At 44.7% G+C, this 19,521-nt stretch overlaps 1 long non-coding RNA gene across 1 annotated transcript; it reads left to right on the forward strand.

The window, feature by feature from the left end:
• The first annotated feature begins 5,517 nt into the window (after positions 1-5,517).
• On the forward strand, positions 5,518-9,490 carry LOC144235550 (uncharacterized). Its single transcript, XR_013336248.1, has 4 exons — positions 5,518-5,813; positions 6,084-6,287; positions 7,357-7,421; positions 9,184-9,490. It is a non-coding gene; the product is annotated as an uncharacterized LOC144235550 (long non-coding RNA).
• The last annotated feature ends 10,031 nt before the right edge of the window (positions 9,491-19,521 follow it).

The following is a 19,521-nucleotide window of genomic DNA, read 5'->3' on the forward strand; positions in this document are numbered from 1 at the left end:
ATTTAGTGTCATGTTACTAATCTTTTTTCAGTTTGAATGCAGCCTTTTTGTTCTAGAAATTCTTGCCCATTTCATTTTTATGGTTTTAAAAATATTAAAAACTTGTATTTGTTTTTTTTAAGTTTTTTTTATGAATCTCCTTGAAGACGAAACTCATTTTGCAAATGACAAAAGACTGTAATGCAGTTGACAAGGAAATTCAATTACTTCTGTGACACATCACACTTCAATAATCAGGATATCAAGTGATGACCTTATTATCAAAACATATTAAAACTGCAGGAATTTCATATATATTTGAACAGTTGCAGCGCTTATCTAAGCAATATACCCTAAGATTCATCATTATTTGTTTGACAATTCTTTCCAAGTAATTTAACATACCAAATAAACAAGCCTAATTAGTCAAAAAGACTTCATTTAGAATTCAAATCTTGAGGACGTTTGTTAAAACCCTCAGAAAGTTTTAAAGTACACGTTTAAATAGGACTATGGATCGTTATAAAACTTGAAACGTAATTATTTATTTAACCAAGGTGGCAGTAAGGTTTAAAAGGCAAATATGTACGGTTATATAGCTGTGAGTAAAACTTAGCTCCTTTAATATTGAGAAATTTTAACCTTTTTTAAGTAACCAAAGACCCGGTAAAGAAAAGTATAGAAACTTTGGTTTTCTAGGGAGACAGACAAGAAGAAAAAAGAACTTTGCTTACATTGTTTTCATCAAGATCCAAACAACAATCCAAGAAACCTTTGTCGTTTTTAACAGAGAGGAAAGCAGAATTTCAATCTTATAACAGTGTACTTTTTAAAGTCCATTTATTATAACATTGTCCTTACAGCACATGAAGTTCCTTTCCAAAGGTTTCCCTTCTTGAACCTTTTGCAACCTTTATTTTTTTTTTTATTTTTTATTTTTTTATTTCTAGGAGAGAGACAGAGAGACAGCGTGAGCAGGGGAGGGTCAGAGAGAGAGGGAGTCACAGACTGAAACAGGCTCCAGGCTCTGAGCTGGCAGTCAGCACAGAGCCCGACGCGGGGCTCGAACCCACGAAACGCGAGATCATGACCTAAGCGAAAGTCGGACGCTTAACCGACTAAGCCACCCAGGCGCCCCAACCTTTATTTTTTTTTAAAATACAGAGCTGCTTTCCTTATTTCCATCAATCGTAACTACATTTAGCAGAAGAATTTTAACTCTTAGAAACCTTAGCCTCCAGTGAAAACTAAGTAGTGAATACTTGTGAACTGTCTGTTACACCAGAATTTTTCTAGATCTGAACTTTTAAGACATAGGTTTTCCCCGAGTACAATCTTCAATAAAGCACACAGCATATTTACCAACAACCCCAAATATCCTCAGGTTCTGTGCAATGAGAAGCCAAAAGCGCAAAACTATGTTAAATAATCATTGCTTTAGTATTTTATCTCATTTGGAAAATACTTAGATACTGATGAATTCAAGCCAATTTATCATTTAACTTAGCAAGACTTCAAAGTTTCAGGTTACCAAAGCTCTTGATAGCTATCTTAACAATTATTCATGAAAACCTTGAGAGAAACAAAAGTAACCATCATTTCAAGTCATCCCTTTGCTAACAAATTGCAACAGAGAGAATAGGAGCTTAGTTGACCTTTAGCAAATGTTGGTAAAGTTTCACATTTCATGCTGACAACCCCAAAGACATGTCTATCTTAATTAAACCAACAACCTAAAATTCATTTAAACATTGAGTAGGTTCCACCTGTGTCCACTTTGTTCCCCTTTGTCAATTTTACCTGGGACACTGGTGTGGAATCTCAAGTGGGCAGTGTAAGTCCGAGGGTGTGCTCTTTGCTCTTTGACAGTGAAGGGAGTGGGAGGAGCCAGTGGTGCCAGAGGCACCCAGGATGGTATGGGAACGAGTTATGCAGGCAGTACCCAAAGTGGTGCAGAAACAGGAAGAGGGGGAGGGGAAGGCAGAGATGGGAGGTCATCTTCCTGCTGGCAGGAAGGGTGGAGACAGGTCAAAGCCCAGAGGGCAGAGAAAGAACTTTTCGGATACTGTCAGCTCACACAGATGACCAGATGCAGTGGGGGTGTTCTTCCCCCACGCACAAGGTGAAACGGGCAGTCCATATTTGGCCAGAGAAAACAGGGAACTTCCCTGAAACAAAAGGAGTTTGGGCAGCTGCTGGAGAATATTCCTTGAAGTTCCTGTCCCAAGGTAGACTCACCAGAGACAATTGGCTCCAATTATCATAACCATTCACCTGGGAAATGAATGAAGAGGAGCTCCCACACTCAGCTAGAGGAACAAAGTCTATAAGGAGGAACAAAGGGTGTCAGCATCCCTTTCGTTAGGGATGGCCTGTTTCCTCCAGCAAACTGTGTTTATTCAGAGGAGGCCTGTGTAGACAATAATCCAATATATCAGGAGGGAGTTTATCACCTTAGTGAGTGGCCAAACATATTCTGCAAGAGGCCCTCAGATCGGGGTCCTGATTTAGGGCCATTGAGGCCCAGTCACAGTTCCATTGTCTTGAAAACCAAGATAGTTGCTCTGAAATATTTCCACCTTCCACGGTTCTCTTCATGCTTCATTTCTTTGTGTCTGGCTTTTCACTTTGGCCCAAACTGGATCAACTATTTATAATGATACAGGGACTGACTGTGGGGTCTGCTCTCTTGACAGTGCTTCTTTGTGACACATTGTCCAGTGTTTGTTTGGAAAACTTAGTACACATTTTGTTTCTATCCTACTTGCAAACTGGGAAAAAGAAAAATCTACAGAGAACTTGAAAGGTGCTATTTTAGTAAATGCTTCAGAAGTTTCAGAAGTAAATTCCCTCTATTTCCTGCCGGATTTCCATTGGACACTTTGCTTTCCTTTTTGTGTCTTAGAACATTAGATTTATATGTTATCTACTGAGTGATCTTCTTCTTGGGGCCTAATCCACTAGAGAGAATAGTTTGCTCGGGTTCACCTTCCCGTTAATGACGTTCCTATCAGCAAAGTGAACTTCAAGTCTGAAGAAAATGAAGTGAACCTGAGGTCTGAAGAACAGCCTGTGCAGAAAGAAAATGCTCAGCTGAAGATCCAAAAGAATCAGGTAACAAAACTTACTACCAAAAGTTCTATAAATCAGAGAACTGAACATCATTACTTCCTTGTGAGGTTTCTCTTCCTTAACTTTGGTAAAATACATGCATTAGAACATGCATCAAACATTTAAGTGTACATGTTAGTAGTGCTAAGTAGAGTCACGTTCTTCTATAGTCATTACGTCTTTCTCAAATCTGTCTTAAAGTCAGGAGATACCAGTGAACACATCAAGGATTTGATGCAGGGAGTCTTGACAAGAGGGAAGAAAGCCACATTTGGTAGAATGAGTTTGCTCTGGGAAGGTAAAAAGTGGCTTCCTGCCTTTGGAATCCTATCTTTTCTCCGAATCTCTCTCCTCATGGCCACACTCGTGGGAATGGGTTCACACAGTCAAGTAAACTATTTTATGCTTCACAGGTAGCAAAAGGGACCTGGGAGACAACTGTGATGCGCTGAGGTGTGTGAAAGGCAAAGGAGCCCGAATGGGAAACACTGAAGAAGAATGCAGACGCTCTTGATGGAATGTGTGGACGGAGACAGAGTCACAGAAGAGTAAGACTTTCAGGAAATAATTGTTACAAAGACTGTTGTAAGAACGACTGTGTGAGACAATGGGGATAATTATACTTTCTTGAGCACATTTAACACCAACCATACTTTTACCATAGTAATCAGTCAAGGCTTGTGTTTCTCCCCTCTGCCTTGATTTATGTGATCTGCATCTTCCTTAATTTTGTGGAAACCTCAGGGTTCATTTTCATTGTCCTTTACATTTCCATCCTATCATAGCAACATGACTGCCACATGTCTATAATTTGTTGTTAAAGACTACACATTGGGTAAGAAATATTTGGAGAAAAATCCAGGTGTACTATGATGGTATCTTGCAGCAGATGAGATGGGAGTTTACGTCTGATCAGAGATCAGTGCTGTCAGCGGTACTGAACCCTGTGAAATCAGTTTTCCTTCCCTTCCCTTCCCTTCCCTTCCCTTCCCTTCCCTTCCCTTCCCTAGCCTTCCCTAGCCTTCCCTAGCCTTTGCTACCCTTTCCTACCCTTCCCTTCCCTGCAATCCTTTTCAGGAGACAAGATTCTGAAGGTGGGACAAGTCACATCATTTTCTTTTTGTCAATGTATTTTGCATTCTTCTCAACTGGTGTCTTTGGGGCAGGTGGCAGGAGTTCCCTTGTGAACTGTAGAAATGTCCATTTCTAACACTGTACAGTGTTAACGACACCATGTCCAAGAAAGATATCTCTATGGCAGTGTCATGGCCCCAGCCTTGATTGAAAATTCAAGGTTCTTGGGAGAAACCAGACAAGTCAGGAACCCCCGTTTCATCCTTATGTGTTTAGTTGTGATGAGTTGGTCAGGCTTGGTTTTGTACATTGAAATGACATACACTTAGGCAGTCCCAATCAGAAGAGCCTGAGCCTGGGTTAGGGCGCTTAGTGCCTCTCATGTGGGCTTTTTATGTTTATGTGATGCATCGATGAGTCGGCATAGAGAAGCTCAGAGTTGCCAATGCTGGAGCTTGAGTTTGTGTAGGCTTTTTGGGAGGGTGCATCAATGTTTCCCCCTGTTGTGTTTGGAGATCTGTGTGTTTACAGGGAAGGGGAGAAGAGACATTTGAGTCCTGCCTTCAGATTCTGGGGAGGGAAGAAAAGCAGAATTTCACATGGGCTACCAGGTGATGTATGTTTCCTTCCCATCATAGGAAGCTGGGACTGAAAGAACAGGAGCAGGTGGAAGGGGAGAAGGAGCTGTCAGCCTCAGAGGAGAAACTGAAATTAGCGCAGAAGAGCTACGGAACTACAGATGAGTCCAGCTCCTACCAGCAGCAGCTCACACACGCCTGTTGGATCACTTTGAAACTTTGTACAGTGCTTAGACCCAAGTAGCACACAGATATCCAGAAACATTCAGGAGACATTTATTTATATAGAGACTTCAAGAAAAATGTGACCTTTTCCAGATGTTAAGTGAAAAATATTAATTTAAACATGTTAAGTCACTAAAGATTTCATGATCCCAATGCCAGCCAGACTTTGTGGAAATGTGGTTCCCGAACATGTTTCTGGAGGTGCTGGAAATTATCATAAACCCCAGGAAGCGGTTTGGTGGATGACGAATCACATCAACAAGTATGACCATCCCATTTTAGAGACTCCCTTGCTGTAGCCAGGAGAAATATGATAAGGATCTAAGGAAAATAAGACTTGAACTTTATGATGAAAGATACCCATTGCAGAATTATCAGTGGTAATCTATAACAGGGAGTTGTCACCTCTGGTAAGGAGACCGTGTCAATGCAGAGCCCCATTGGAATTGAAAATAATAAATACAAGATGATGTAGCGATACCTTTGGGCTTTCTGTACTCTCCTTCTCATGTGAAATGTGTCTTATAAGACTTGACCATGTGTATGAGAGTTCATTTCTTACAATGAAAACCTGGGCCAATTACTGTCACCCTCAACATGGTGATTCATCTGATGAAAGCAATCGTCACTCCCAGGAGAAGAGTAGAAGAAACACAAGAAGAGCTGCAGCAGTCAGAGCTCACCTTTGGAAACCAGGTAGCCTGCGCTCAGCCCAGTAGTTCCTGAGTCCTTCAGCACCTAACGCAGATGATCATAACGGGCCACTGAATCTCTCCACGTGCGTTTTCATTAATGTGCTGGCTCTTTCAGATTGCTCTTTGTGAGAAGGCGGCTCAGGACAACTAGGTAAGAACGTTTTCCTCTTCTCTTCTTGTGCACACTCTGCCACAGCTGAACGTGGACATGTTTCTCTCTCCCAGCTCAGGGCTTGTGATCTGGAGAGTGCGGTGGTAGAACAGAGCAGGGAGGTTGCTTACTTGAAATGCAGGGACAGGATTTTGACATATGTCTTGTAAAGGGCATCGTGAGGTTTTTAAAAAGACTAAACTGTTTGGTGTTGAGTGGAGTCCTCGGCGTGGTAACTCTTGGTGAAACAAATTCATCTCGATCTTGCAGAATGGAAGTCATCCGAAGACCGAGGCTTCCAGAGGAATCCAGGAGGCACAAACCAATGGCAGGAGGACCTGCCAGGGAGATCCCTCCATGGAGACGTAAGGAGCACGTTGTGAAATGCAGTAGCTTAACTTCTGTGGCAACATCCACACAATCGGCTTCTGGTTCAGTGGATGTCATTGTTCGGTCTCCTACAAACAATCCCAGGTGATTACTAGAGGGCACAGATTGTCTCACAGTGGTGACAGGACACTGTTTGTCGCAGATGGCCCCAGCCAGCAGGGCTCTTTGGGTCTGTCCCTTGTGAGTGGTGGGTCTCATGCCCCTCCACCATCTCTGGGTCCCCGTGCAACTTCCCGGTTCCATGTAACTGGAGAGTGGGTGCTAGAACGGATGTGGGTCAGCCCCCTTTCCACCTTGAGACAATGTTGAAGTATTTTTCTTTCGTTTCAGATTAATAACATGAACAATGGCATGAATTAGAGGCTGTATGTCCTGATTAGCTTATTGGTTTGCCTTTTGGATAAATATTCCACGGAAAATCTGCTTTCTATAAACAAAGCAGACGTTTCTTTCCTCTCTTTGGAGGCCCCTTTATTCTTTAAAAAGTTTTTCTTGTGTATTGGGAACTATAGTTCCCCATTAGTAAAGTAAATCCTATGACATTTCACTCCTCTAATGTTATTTTATTAGTGTGACTCTAACACTTTGCAAATCATTCCACATAGAATTAACCTCTCCTTTTCTCACTATTGTAGTATTGGTCTCTTCAAGGCAGTTTCTGTTCATGAATACTTATATAACCCTTGTCAGATACATACGGCAGTTTCTATACACAGTAAGACATTTGAAAAGTCTCACCCATGCCTTGTAGAAAAGGACAGTGTGCTGTTCATGCTGACAGTTACTGACATTATACTAAGCTATTCTTCCTTCAAATTTTAATCTGTGATAAATTGTCATTTCCCATGATGTGTATTAGGAAACCTTCTTTTAGTGTCGATTTCCAATGAATTGAGCCCTGACCTGTCCACAGTTGGTTGCTTATCAAATATGCAACCAACGCCTTCTGGTGCCTTCCTCAAGGCTCCTCTGGAGTCCCAAGGGTTCACCTGTGCCACGTGGGAAACCCTCTGTGTCTGGAAATGGACCTGGTAGGAAGCAGAGTAAGATGGTGGAGGAAGGCAAGGATTTTTTTTTGGGGGGGGGGGGTTTCATCCAGTCTATGCAAGCCAGGATAAACCTCCTTCCCTTCTCTGGCTTCTATCCAATGCAGAACCTGGTGCAGCTTCCATGAGGAGCAACAGCCCTGTCCCTACTTTGGACACACAGAAGTTCAAGGTAAATGATGTGACCATTTTCGTTTGTAACTCTCTCTGGAAACTTTTCTCTCTTTATACAGCACTCTCTCCTGGTCTTGTCTCTAGTTTGTGTGTTCTGAGGTATATCTATGGTGTTATTTACTTTACAAAGAGTAAAACTCTTGCCCAAGAGCCTATGTTTTTAGCTTGTCATCCGTGCTAGTTCTAAGAGCTCTCTGTTCTTAGCTTGTCATCCTTGGTAGTGCCTCCAGAAGCCGTAAGTGTTTAGAGGCTGAGGACCACAGGACAGTCACAGTGTGATTGTGGAACTAACATGAGGAGGATGGCATCTCGCTCCACACTTACATCTCCTGGGCTGGCTCACTTCTTCCAGACCTCCTTTCATAGGAATGTTCCTGGGAACTAAAACATTATTGTTGTTTTACTCCTTTTCTGTTCAGAGTTAGTCATTAAGGTGTTTACATCCCTTGTAATCCTCACTAACTGAAAAACATGAAAAGCCCAACTTTCTGAGAGGTGCTTAGCAATTTTGAATGCTCTTATTCAAAGTTTATTTCGTTCCAAATTTCATAATTCGTCACTTTTCCCATCTCTTTGGGGAAATGCACTTTTGCTGAGTCACCGCAGCTGTTCAAGTAGTAAAAATATTATGAGTTATCTGGGAAGACACATTCGCAGTAGAAAACATACACTAGAACTGAAAGAATAGAGACTGAAAGTCAGGTCTGATGTGCCAGTTTCTGGAAAAGAGCTGATGCCATGTTCATGTAACCGGGCTCTTCTTTGGCCTGTGTAATTGTTACAGCTGGCATCTCCTATTGATACCTTATCTGTCTTTTCCACTTTGATATCAGAACATATTCATTTTAGTCCTGTCATTTCAAAGTCCTAACATGTTTTTCCACTGGGCAAAATTAGTCTGTATGTCATAGTGTATGTAAAATTCAGCATTCCCTGTGAATTTACATGCATCTATAACTTTTCCTGTAGGTGGCACTGTTTCTGCGGAAAACACTTTCCCAGTTCCCCTGGGGGGGCTCCAGGGATGTCATCTCCCCATAGATCTTTGTGGCTTAGGGCAGCGTGTCCAGAGGGGGAGTGAGGTGAGCAGAGACTGCCAGCAGGACCTGGTATCAACTCCTGCTTCACCTTTTGTAAGCCATTTACCCTCCTTCCTCTTAGAGCCTGTTTCCTTACATTAGAGCAGGGTGGCCATACTTATCTTGCAGAGTTCTGAGAATCAGAGCTCGGGCATGAAAGGCCTGCAGAAGGTTCTCACTTGTCTCCTGGTTAAACCACTCATAAAAATTAACTGGAGATGGATGTAAATGAATGATATGAAACCATAATTCCCCGTCCTTATTTCTGCACCTAATATGCCAAAATGGAGCCATTGAGGTGGTAAAGAACTGGGTGGAGAGTAGTCCTGGAAATAGATGCCTGTGTGTGTGGAAGAGACATTCTTTAGGAGTCTGGAATTATCTTCTCTGATCTAGGACTGGCCACTTCCTTCCCTACATTTGCAGACACAGCCGGTACTGCTCATGCTGCCAGCAATGCACCGCCTTGGCTCCTCAAACTCCTAGAAGCTCTAGGTTAGATCCAGTGGGAAGGGTAGAGTTTTGTGATATGAGGCTTCCCTGTTGAAACCAGGCAGAGGGGAGGGAGAAAGGCAACTGTTCCTGCTTCATAGGGGGTCAGCTATGTTACTGTTGGTGTTGGTGTTGGATTTTTGACCTTTTACCCTAATACATCTCAAAAGTTTAATCTCTGTCCTGCAGGTCAACGTGGCTGCAAGAGCATTTCCTCCTTTCCCAGAAGTGCCCTCCATGCCATACCCCATGGGCTACCCTTTATCACCATTCATGGGCTCTAGGCCACCCCCCGCCCCCCACCCTGGTGGCCTCTGGGACCTCACCGTCCACCTTCACCTGCACCATCTGGAAAGATGATCTGAACAGTATGAGTAGACTCATGAAACACGTTGCATCTTTTTTCTTGTTGAGTCTTTGGAGAAGATGCAGTGATGGCACCACAGGCCTTTCAGGTCAGCCTGACTGTGTCTCCCTCTCCTGCTCATGCTGTCTCTTTCTCTCAGAAATAAATTTTTTTAAAAAAATCCGAATTATCTGTGAATTAAGATAAACATACCTGAGACCAATGAACGTGCACAGGTAATATATTTCAGAAACCCCATTTCAAGTCCCCCTGTTAGACTCCCAGATTCCCCATCTCCTCAGAGGTCTCTGTGGTCTTGCAGAGAAGATGCCTTTGTCAGGGAGGGAAGCAGAGCGAGGACAGACATCAGCAAGCAGGCCGAGCTTTGACCCTCGCGTGGCTCTGAATCTCTGTGTGGTGCTGGGCTTTTGATTCCTTCATGTTCTGCCTGTTCTCAATGTGCAAATGAAAAGTCTGCAGATGTGATGCAAGAGGACACCAGAGGGGTCCTGGACATAGATGTCCCCCTCACAAGAATATGTTCCTTTATTAGAGTAGTATTACTGCCATCAGTCTTCTCGAACAGGTTGCCTTGGCTTTCTGCGTTTGCTAACATGGGCAGTGACATGTGGTGGCAGTAGTTTCTCCTCATGGCATCTGGTGCCTTCAGACTGTAGTTGGGACCTCGTGGGAGGGTAGAGTTTTCTGGCACGGATGCTCTGTTCTTCTAGAACCTATGGTGGAACAAGGGGCCTGGTGCTGTCACCTGCCATATTGTGTTTAGCTCCTGGTGGACATTTCTGCTTCTGTCATACCAACATACCTGTCCCTTGTGTTCTGTAGGTCCCTATGGATACAAGAGGACCTCCCCCTTTACCAGGAGCGCTCTGCAGGCCCTTCCCCACAGACTCCCCTTTTATCACCGTTCATAGGCTCTATAAGCCACCTGTAGCTCCCTGGTGTCCTTGGGACGGCACCTACTACCTCCACCTCGACTATTTGTAAGATGATCTGAACAGTAGGAGTTCACTTGTTCAGCATGTCAGGTGTGTCTTGTTGAGTCTTCGAGAAGAGGTAGAGTTGGGCTCCCAGGCCTTAAAATGCAAGGGTGCTGCTAGCTGAGGACACTGTTAAGATTCCTCAGTTTCTCAGGACATACATATATTGGACTGTGTCATTTTCTCTTACTGAGCTGGGCTGCAGGTGTCTCTTGAGGAGACAGAAAGAGCCTTTTATAGAAAAGCAGCCATGCAGTTCTTCAGATGTGCCTTGTACAGAGTCCATGTTCCTGGCTCTGTGAGAGATGAGGCACACCCCTACCGTCAGGGGCTTCAGGTATCCTAACAGGGAGAGCGTTATGTGCATTAGATGATATGGAGCTTCTGATCTGCAGTAGTGGAAGCTCGAGGAATGGGTTCTCAAGTACAAGAGCCAGAGACGTGAATCTCATGGGAATGAATTGGAGACTGTGGACGAGAAGGAAAAGCTGAGAATGGTGCAGGAGGGAGGGTGTTGGACTCATTGAGATGAAGTTGGAGGCCATTTCTGGCAGGGCCCGCAGCCTGGGCAGGGAGTGTGAGGGCAGCGTGAGATCCACACAGAGCTGCCACATGGGTTCAAGCACAGTTCATTCAGTTATCATCGCTGGAATGTCATTGTGGGCAAAGTGCACCTAGTTCATTATCTAAATAAAGACTGTTGTTTCCCTTGGTTTTCTGAAGGTCCTGGATCTGTGTGAAAGAATGCCCTGGAGATTCATAGTTTAACTTGGTTCTTATGGGATGCTTGTCTGCCTAAGTTTGTGTGCCTCTGTGGGACTAAATGTGAAGAAAGTTTATAGATCTGCTGAGTGGTTTCCTTGGCCTCCAGCCTGAGCCAGTCTCAGTGGGGAATTTAAGGTTGACCAGTAACCACCCCTGCTGGACTCCCATCTCTGCACCCCTACATCTGCTGTCACCACCCTGCCTGCAGGTTTGCATCTCCCAACCTTCCCTCACAATATCCTGAGGCATTGCCTGTGTTCCTGCTGTCTCAGCCCTAATACCAGCTCTCAGTGGGGCCATCTCAGAGCCTCAGCTTTGTTATCTGAGAGGTCGGGACAGTGCTGGTTTCTGAGGTCAGTGGGATGAAGACGGGATCAAGCACGTGAAGAATGTGTAAAATGTATGGGATGAGTGGGCACTCACCCTTCTCAGTGTGGAAATGAGTATATCTTCACGCAGAAGATCAGAAACAGATGTTCATTCAGTTTTATTAAACTAAGGCTGGGGGATTGGCAATCCCTGTTTCAAAAGACCCCTGTGTTTTTCTATTAAAATCCAGGTCCTAGTATACAAAGAAGGAAAAGATAAGTGAGAATGTGTACATTCAGGGATCTGTAGCTAAGATCTGAAGACAATCCTCTTCCATTACAAGCACCGATGCAGCCACACAATTAAGTGTTCATCGAAGGTCACACATATATTGTTGAAGACAAAATGCATGGAAAAGAACAGAAGATCCCATTGTAGTAACTCAAAATCTCTTTGACATCGAGGACAATAGTTTGAAATTTGAAGAAGACCAACCGTGGTGATGATATATTTAGAGATGATGTCTAATCTGTCCCTTGGTCCGAACGCTTTCCGTGCACTTTAGACTTCTTAGCGTCCCCTAATACACTCATCACTGTTGTGCCTCTGTGTCGGGGTCTGCTTCCAGGAAAATCGACACTCATTCCCCATCAGGTGCACACTTTGGAGTTCCTGTACACACAGTTAAAACAGGTAGAGTGTGTAGTATTGGTGGAAGAAGATGGATCATTCCTTGGGGTTGTATTTCCTAGAAGGGACCCATAGTTCCATCTGGGAAGTTGGACACATCCTCTAGGAGCTCTGGCGGTGGTGGTGAATTCTTTAGCTAGATCCTCATGAGCACATAGTGTCTGCTGTTTGTGGATTGTGCTGATGAGCAGGGCAGATGTCTGTCTCCAGGAAAGGGTCTATTGTGATGGTGAAGAATGGATTCAGGAGACCAGTAAGGAGGCCCTGCTTGAATCCAGCTCTTGTGCCTTTCTCCACCTTACCAGCTGCTCCCAGTAGCACTAATCCAGGTGGCCTCCAAGGGGGCAAATGGCAGAGATTTTCATGGCGAGTCATATGATGTCCCCCAAACCTCCCCCTGTTGCCTTATTGAGGGATGGGGAGGGCAGAGGACAACGGTATGAGATAGATTCCTTGTACACCACCCAGGAGATTGGGTATAAGCATATGGCTCCTACACCAGCCAATCCAGTGCACTTGGCCCCAGGGACCCTGAGCCCCGCAGGCCCCTTTTTCCTCTCAGTTTAGGGAACCAGTGAGCCCTCCAGCAGCTTTTGGGTCATGGCTGGGCGACCAAGGGTAAATGTCTGGCTGTCCACCTTGCTGCCAGCATTGCTATAGTAAATGTCAACATGAGCAGCTGTTGTACGGGGGATTCTCATCCATTGTGATCAGGGCCTGGGACAAAACATGACAGGAGACAGGGTGCGACAGGAGTGCCTTGTGCTCCTGGACAGGGCTGCATGCACAGAGCAGATGGCCTGAAGCCTGGGGAGAGGTGGAGAAAGAGCCAGGCCCTGATCTCTCTCACCAGGGAGAGAGACTAGGTGAGTGATGGGGGAATTGGGCACGTCGTTGAAAGTGAAAAGAAGACACAGAGACAGGGTTAGAGAGAAACAGAGACAAAGAGGAAGTGCAAGGAGGGAATCAGGGACCTGGTCCAGGTATGTGGACACGGTGACATGGGCCAGGGGAGAGGGGATGTAGTAAGTGGCTCTGAGTGTTGGGGCAGAAAAGGCTGGTATCATGGACTCAGAGCTCTGTGACTCCAACTTCCCTGGAGCCCAGGTCTGCAGAGGCCATTGCATTTGAAACTGTCATTTCTCCTGGAACTGTGGGGCTCAGCCTCATGTTCTGTCGTGGAGAGGGCTGTCTTGAGGGAGAATGTGCTGCTTTTTGGCAGATAAACACCAGAGCCTGCCCTGTGGGGAGGTGACCCTGAACCATCTCCCTCAGTGCCCCAGGCTCTGCTGCATTCCCCCCACACTGACTGGCCTTCATCATGGTCTGAACCCGGGCATCAGGCATTGTGTTGCCTCCAGGTCCTTCAGGCTGACCTGGCAGAGGTGGACTGCTGATATTGATCAAATGTATTTGACATAAGGCTCATATTGTCCCTCTGGAGCTAGAAATGTGCATCAAGATAGTAGATTGCTATCCTCCTGTCCACCGCCAATCTGAGGATGCTAGACAGTAGGTGAACCCTTTAAAACACCACAGTCTTGGGGCGCCTGGGTGGCTTAGTCGGTTAAGCGTCCAACTTTCGCTTAGGTCACGATCTCACGGTTCGTGGGTTCGAGCCCCGCGTCGGGCTCTGTGCTGACTGCCAGCTCAGAGCCTGGAGCCTGTTTCAGTCTGTGACTCCCTCTCTTTCTGACCCTCCCCTGCTCGCGCTGTCTCTCTCTCTCCTAGAAATAAATAAAAAAACATTAAAAAATAAATAAATAAAACACCACAGTCTTTTCTTACATCAAATTAGAAGACACTTTCCTTTCCCATCTCTCTTTTAATTATGAAGAGATAGCAATTAGTAATTGAAGGCCTAATGGTCTTATAGGAAATTGACCTATCTGCCTGATGGACAGTAATTCATCCATCTGTATCCCTAAAGTACATTTCATTGAAAATATTAGCCAAGTATACATACAGTAAATTCATAACAGATGTGTAGCTCCCTGTAAGTCACATTCTGACCTTGTCACATATGTGTCATCAAAGACATTCTTGGTGACTTTTCAGATAAGTTCTCAACATCAAGATGGTGATGTTAGAGAATATGGTATAAGTGGAATTTCATATACTCTAAATTAGGAATGAGTTTTACAAATTACTTAAGGTTTATTTTTTCTTTCTTGGAGAGAGCTTGAATGGGGGAGGGTGTAAAGAGAGGCAGACACAAAATCTGAGGCTGGCTCCAGACTCTGAGGTGTCAGCACAGAGCCCGATGCAGGGCTCAAACTCATGGACAGCAATATCATGACCTGAGCTGAAGTCAGATGCTTAACCAACTAAGTCACCCAGACACCCAAGAAATGCTTTTTTAATGGCAAGAAGGAGAAATTAAAAATAGTGTAAAGGATGTCAATTTTTAATCGAAAGATTGATCACACATTTGTTGTATTAGTCTTAGGCATACATCCTAGTCATTCCATATGTATATAAATTATGTTTTACTTCACCACAAGTGACCTTTCATGGGAAAGCATGCAACACTATTACTACAAAATTGACTTGCTTCCATTGCCTTACTCATTCCATACTGGAAGCCTTTATCTCTCTCTCAAAGCCATCAATTTTTTAAAAATAGTTTATTGTCAAGTTGGTTTCCATATAACAGCCAGTGCTCATCCAAACAAGTGCCCACCTCCATACCCATCACCCCCTGGCCCTTCCCCCCACCCCCATCAGGCCTCGGTTTNGCTTGTATCTGTTTTGAGCAGTTCTTTAGCTGTAAATTCTTCCTAGAATTTCTTTGGAGGAGAGTTCTTCCATTTCGTCATTTTGATTAGCTTGTTATGCACTCTGCACCTGCAAGTGCTGCTGTACCAAAGAAGGCTCTTTGACTATCTAGGGTCTGTCCATTCAGAAAGTGTTCTTTGAATGGTGTCTCTTGGTCTTTCTTGTTGAGACTTTGGTCATTTTATTTTCCTAGTCATAATGGTATTTGGGACTCTCCACCATGTGTACTTTGGCTTGTTTCTTGAGGTAGCCCTGGAAAAACAACCAGACAGACAAACACACAGGGAACAAAGGCATACAAACGTACAGACAAATTCAACAAACATGCACACTGAAAGGGAAAAAGGAAAAGAAAAAAAGGAAGGGACTCATACAAAAAAAGAGGAAGGAGGGAAGACACGTAATGAAAATAAAAATACATAAAAAAGAAAAAAGAAGAAAAGAGAAGAATAAAGAAAAAACCCAGTAGACAAAGGACAGTCTACAGCATAGAACCACAATTCCCAGCTATAAATAAAGAGCCGGGTTTATGCTGTGCTGATGGAAGAGCATATACAAAGAGAGAAATGACAGGGCGGGGAGGAAGTGAAATTGGAAATGAAATTACTAGGTAGAAAGACGAAGAGGCTTAATTCAGAAAGAGAAAGAGGGGAATATGGTTGGAGAGGAGGCGAAAGAAATGACGATACTGTTACTCAGAGAAACTATATAGTCTGCTTACTCCAGTGAGTGAGAGAGATAAAAAGGTAGCTGTGGAGGTATCAAATTTACATCTAGAGAATGGATTAAATGTGACTGTTTATGCAAGCCAGTGACCAGATTTAATCAGGGCAGTGCATCCATGTTGGTCTTGCCCTGGCTCCGGTAAAAAGAAAAAAAAAAAAAAAGCAGCTCTCTAGCGGGGATGGGCGTGGTTTGGTCCAGTGCATCCCACGGACGGGGGTCCTGCCTTGGTGGTTGTGGGGAGAAAAGTGGCAGTGCCCCAGGCCCTTCTTGAACCAAGCATTGCAACTCACCCTTTTGGGTGTGATCTCTCTGTGCTGGGGGGGTAGCCAAGGTGGGCTGTGCTCTATAACTGAAGCCAGGCCTCATTTCCAGGTCTCAGTCCGCGCGCCCCATTGATATTGCCTAAAATATAAACTTGCAGGTGAGCCCCTCAGGGCAGTTTCAAGCCTCTCGCTTTCCCCCTGGGGATCCAGCCAGATGCCGCTGCTCCTGTCCCCTCCAGGCTGGGCTGGCGAGCAAGGAGCAACTTCACCCGGGGTCGCCTGGGACCAGTGCGTCTCCCCTAGGGTCAGCTGGACAGCAGGAAACCGGGTCCCTCTGTGTCCTGTCACCTGAAGTATAAACTCGCAGGTGAGTCCCTCAGGGTAGTTTCAAGCCTCTCACCTCCCCCCTGGGGGTCCCGCCGAGCCAGAAGCACAACAGTGCAGCTTCAGGCGCCACTTGCATCCCATCCAGGTTGAGCTGGCAAGCGGGGAGCAGTTTCCCCGGGGGTCGCCTGGGACGAGAGTGTCTGCCTAGGGTCAGCTGGACAGCAGGAAACCGGATCCCTCTGTGTCCCGAGTGGAGGTTTTTCTATTCTCCAGTGACAGGGACAGTGTCTTGAGCAGTTTCAGCCACTCTTTCTTCCCTCCCCCGAAACTCACCGCAGCTCCCCAAAAAGGGGGATCTCCCCTTCTTTCTGTGTCTCCGGTTCCGGCCCGATTTTATCTTCCCCAGTTCACACTCATGCTATAAGATTTTCTCAGCGGACTCTGTCTCCTTTTCCTCCCTCCTGTTTCCTTTCCTCTCCTTTCCGCCTGGATTCTGTAAGGGTTCCTATGACTTCAGGTCTTCTCCGTTTGAGAGAAGGGGGAGAGTGAAATGTACGGAGCTGCCTACTTCTCTGCCATCTTGTCTCCAAGCCAAAGCTGTCAATTTTTTTATCTAAGTATTTTGGTCATAAACACAATTACCTATTGTTCAGCATGTGTAAATTGGTGCTCTAGTTTTCTGTGAACTTTGCTTAAAGCATTACAAATGATGTCATTACATGAATAAATTTAGCTTCATTCTTCACTCACAAGAAAGGAGAAGGAAAAGATTTCTTTGTGTCCCAGGCCCTGTCACGAAGATCCTTCCTAATCTAGAGAGCAGGCTTAGTTGCCCAGAGCACCTTCAGTGCCCCAGCTGAGCGACCGTGGCCTTCAACATTGCAGGGATTCCCACGGTGGCCAGCAGATGGCGCGGGAGCACCACAAACCTGGAGGGGCGGGTTTCTCGGCGTGCACAGTGGGGGCCGGAAGAGGGCGCCCCATCCGCTTTTCTGACCCAGGGCACCTGAAAGCAAGAAGGGCTTTTGCAGGGCCTCAGGACAGAAACCAGAGCTGCATTTCCAGCAGATTCCGCCCCAGCCCTTAGGAGAGTCTTTGGGAGCATTGCAGCCTCTTGGAGTCTCCTGAGTCACCAGAGAGAAGCTGCCTTTTTGGGCTGAGTGCTGAGGACTGGACGCTGGGTGGTTTCCCTGGGCGCACTGGTCGGTGAGAGCACAGTCCCTTGCATTTTCTGGGCTGTTGCTGTGTTTCATTCCTCACTTTCCCTGACAGTATTTGGACAAGACATAGTTTACTAAAGGATCCGTGGATTCAGGGGTCCCCCGACATCCCATCATAGACGCAGTGGATGGTTTGTTCCAGATTCAGGCTTGTTTCTGGGGAGAAATCCTGACAAATTCCAAAGAATGGGAGCCCCATTCAGTTAGGATTTGAATACATGAAATGTTCACTCTCAGGATCTTCTAGAAGAATGAATTGGGACCCACTTTCTGAGTCCTGCTGGAACCAGAGACCAAGGTAACACAAACTGTCTCCCACATTATACATGCTTTTTAAAAATTTAACGGTTCTTTTTCCACATAGTGAAGTAATTGAAAATTAGAGAAGACCTGGTGGGTAGGTGTAATAAATCTTATATTATTTTTTAATTTAAATTCCAGTTAGTAAAGCTACAGTGTAGTATTACTTTCAGGTGTACAATATAGAGCAGCACCTCCACACATCACCCAGTGCTCATCACAAGTGCGGTTCTTAATCCCCATCACCTGTTTCACCCATCCCCTGCCCCACTGTGGAAACCTTCAGTTTGTCTCCTAAAGAGTCTGTGTGTCACTGTCTCCTCCCCCCCCTTCTTTTGTTTCATTTCCACGTGTTAGTGAAATCATATGGTATTTGTCTTTCTCTGACAGGCTTATTTCACCCAGCAGAACATTCTCTAGCTCCATCCACCTTGTTGCCAATGACAAGATTTCATTTTTTTATGGCTGAATAAGATTCCATTCCATATACTACCTCCGTATACATTCCATAGACTCCACCTTAATTTATTCATCAGTTGATGGATACTGGGGCAGTTTCCATAATGTGGCTGCTGTAGAAACGCTGCTATAAACGTCGGGGTGCATGTATCCGTGTGAACTATTATTTTTGTATTCTTTGTGTAAATACCTTCTGGTGAAATTGCTGGAATTTTTTTTGTGGAATCTCCATACTGTTTTCCAGAGTGGCTGCTTCAGTTTGCATTCCTACCAGCAGTGCAAGAGGGTTTCCCTTTCCCCACATCTTTGGCAACACCTGTTGTTTCATCATTCATTGATTTTAGTCATTCTGACAGATGTGAGGTGTTATCTCATTGTACTTGTTTTTTAATGTTTATTTACTTTTCAGAGAGAAAGTGAGACAGAGATTGAATGGGGGAGAGGCAAAGAGAGAGGGAGACACAGAATCCAAAGCAGGGTCCAGGCTCAGCACAGAGACGGACGCCGGGCTCAAACCCATGAACCATGAAATCATGTCGTGAGCCTCACTGATCCGACACCTAACCGACTGAGCCACACAGGCGTCTCCTCATTGTACTTTTGAATTGTATTTCCCTGATGATCAGTGTTGTTGAGCATCTTTACATGTGTTTCTTGGCTGGCTGGCTGTCTTCTTTGGGAAAATGTATATTCATGTCTTCTGTCCATTTTTAAGTGGATTTCTCATTTTTTAGGTGTTGTATCTCTATATATTTTGGACAGTAACCCTTTATCAGATGTCGTTTTCAAATATCTTCATTCTGTAGATAGCGTTTTAGTTTTCTTGATTGTTTCCTTGGTGACAGAAGCTTTTTATTTTTATGAAGTCCCATTATTTTTGCTTGTGTTTTCCTTACATCAGGAGACATATCTACAAAGAAGTTTGTACAGTCATTGTCAAAGACGTTACTGCCTGTGTTCTCCTCTGGGGTTTTTATGGTTTCAGGTTTCACACATAGTTCTTTATCCATTTGGAATTTAGTTTTGTGTATGTTGTTGTTGTTGTTGTTGTTGTTGTTTGCATGTTGCTGTCTAGTTTTCCTAAAACTTTGGGAGGAGGTGAGGAGACTTTTTAAAGTATATTTATTTTTGAGAGAGAAAGAGAGCATGCTAAAGAGGAACAGATAGAAATGGAGAGAGTGAGAAACCCAAACAGGCTTTGCGCTGTCAGCACAGAGCCCAACATGGGGTGTGAACTCATGAACCCTGAGGTTATGACCTGAGTTGGATCCAAGATCAGGTGCTTCAGTACTGTGCCACCTATGCACCCCAAGACTATCTTTTTTCCATTGGATTTTCCCCCCTGA

Source organism: Crocuta crocuta, unplaced genomic scaffold, assembly GCF_008692635.1.
Source record: "Crocuta crocuta isolate KB4526 unplaced genomic scaffold, BGI_CrCroc_1.0 scaffold205, whole genome shotgun sequence".
NCBI lineage: Eukaryota > Metazoa > Chordata > Mammalia > Carnivora > Hyaenidae > Crocuta > Crocuta crocuta.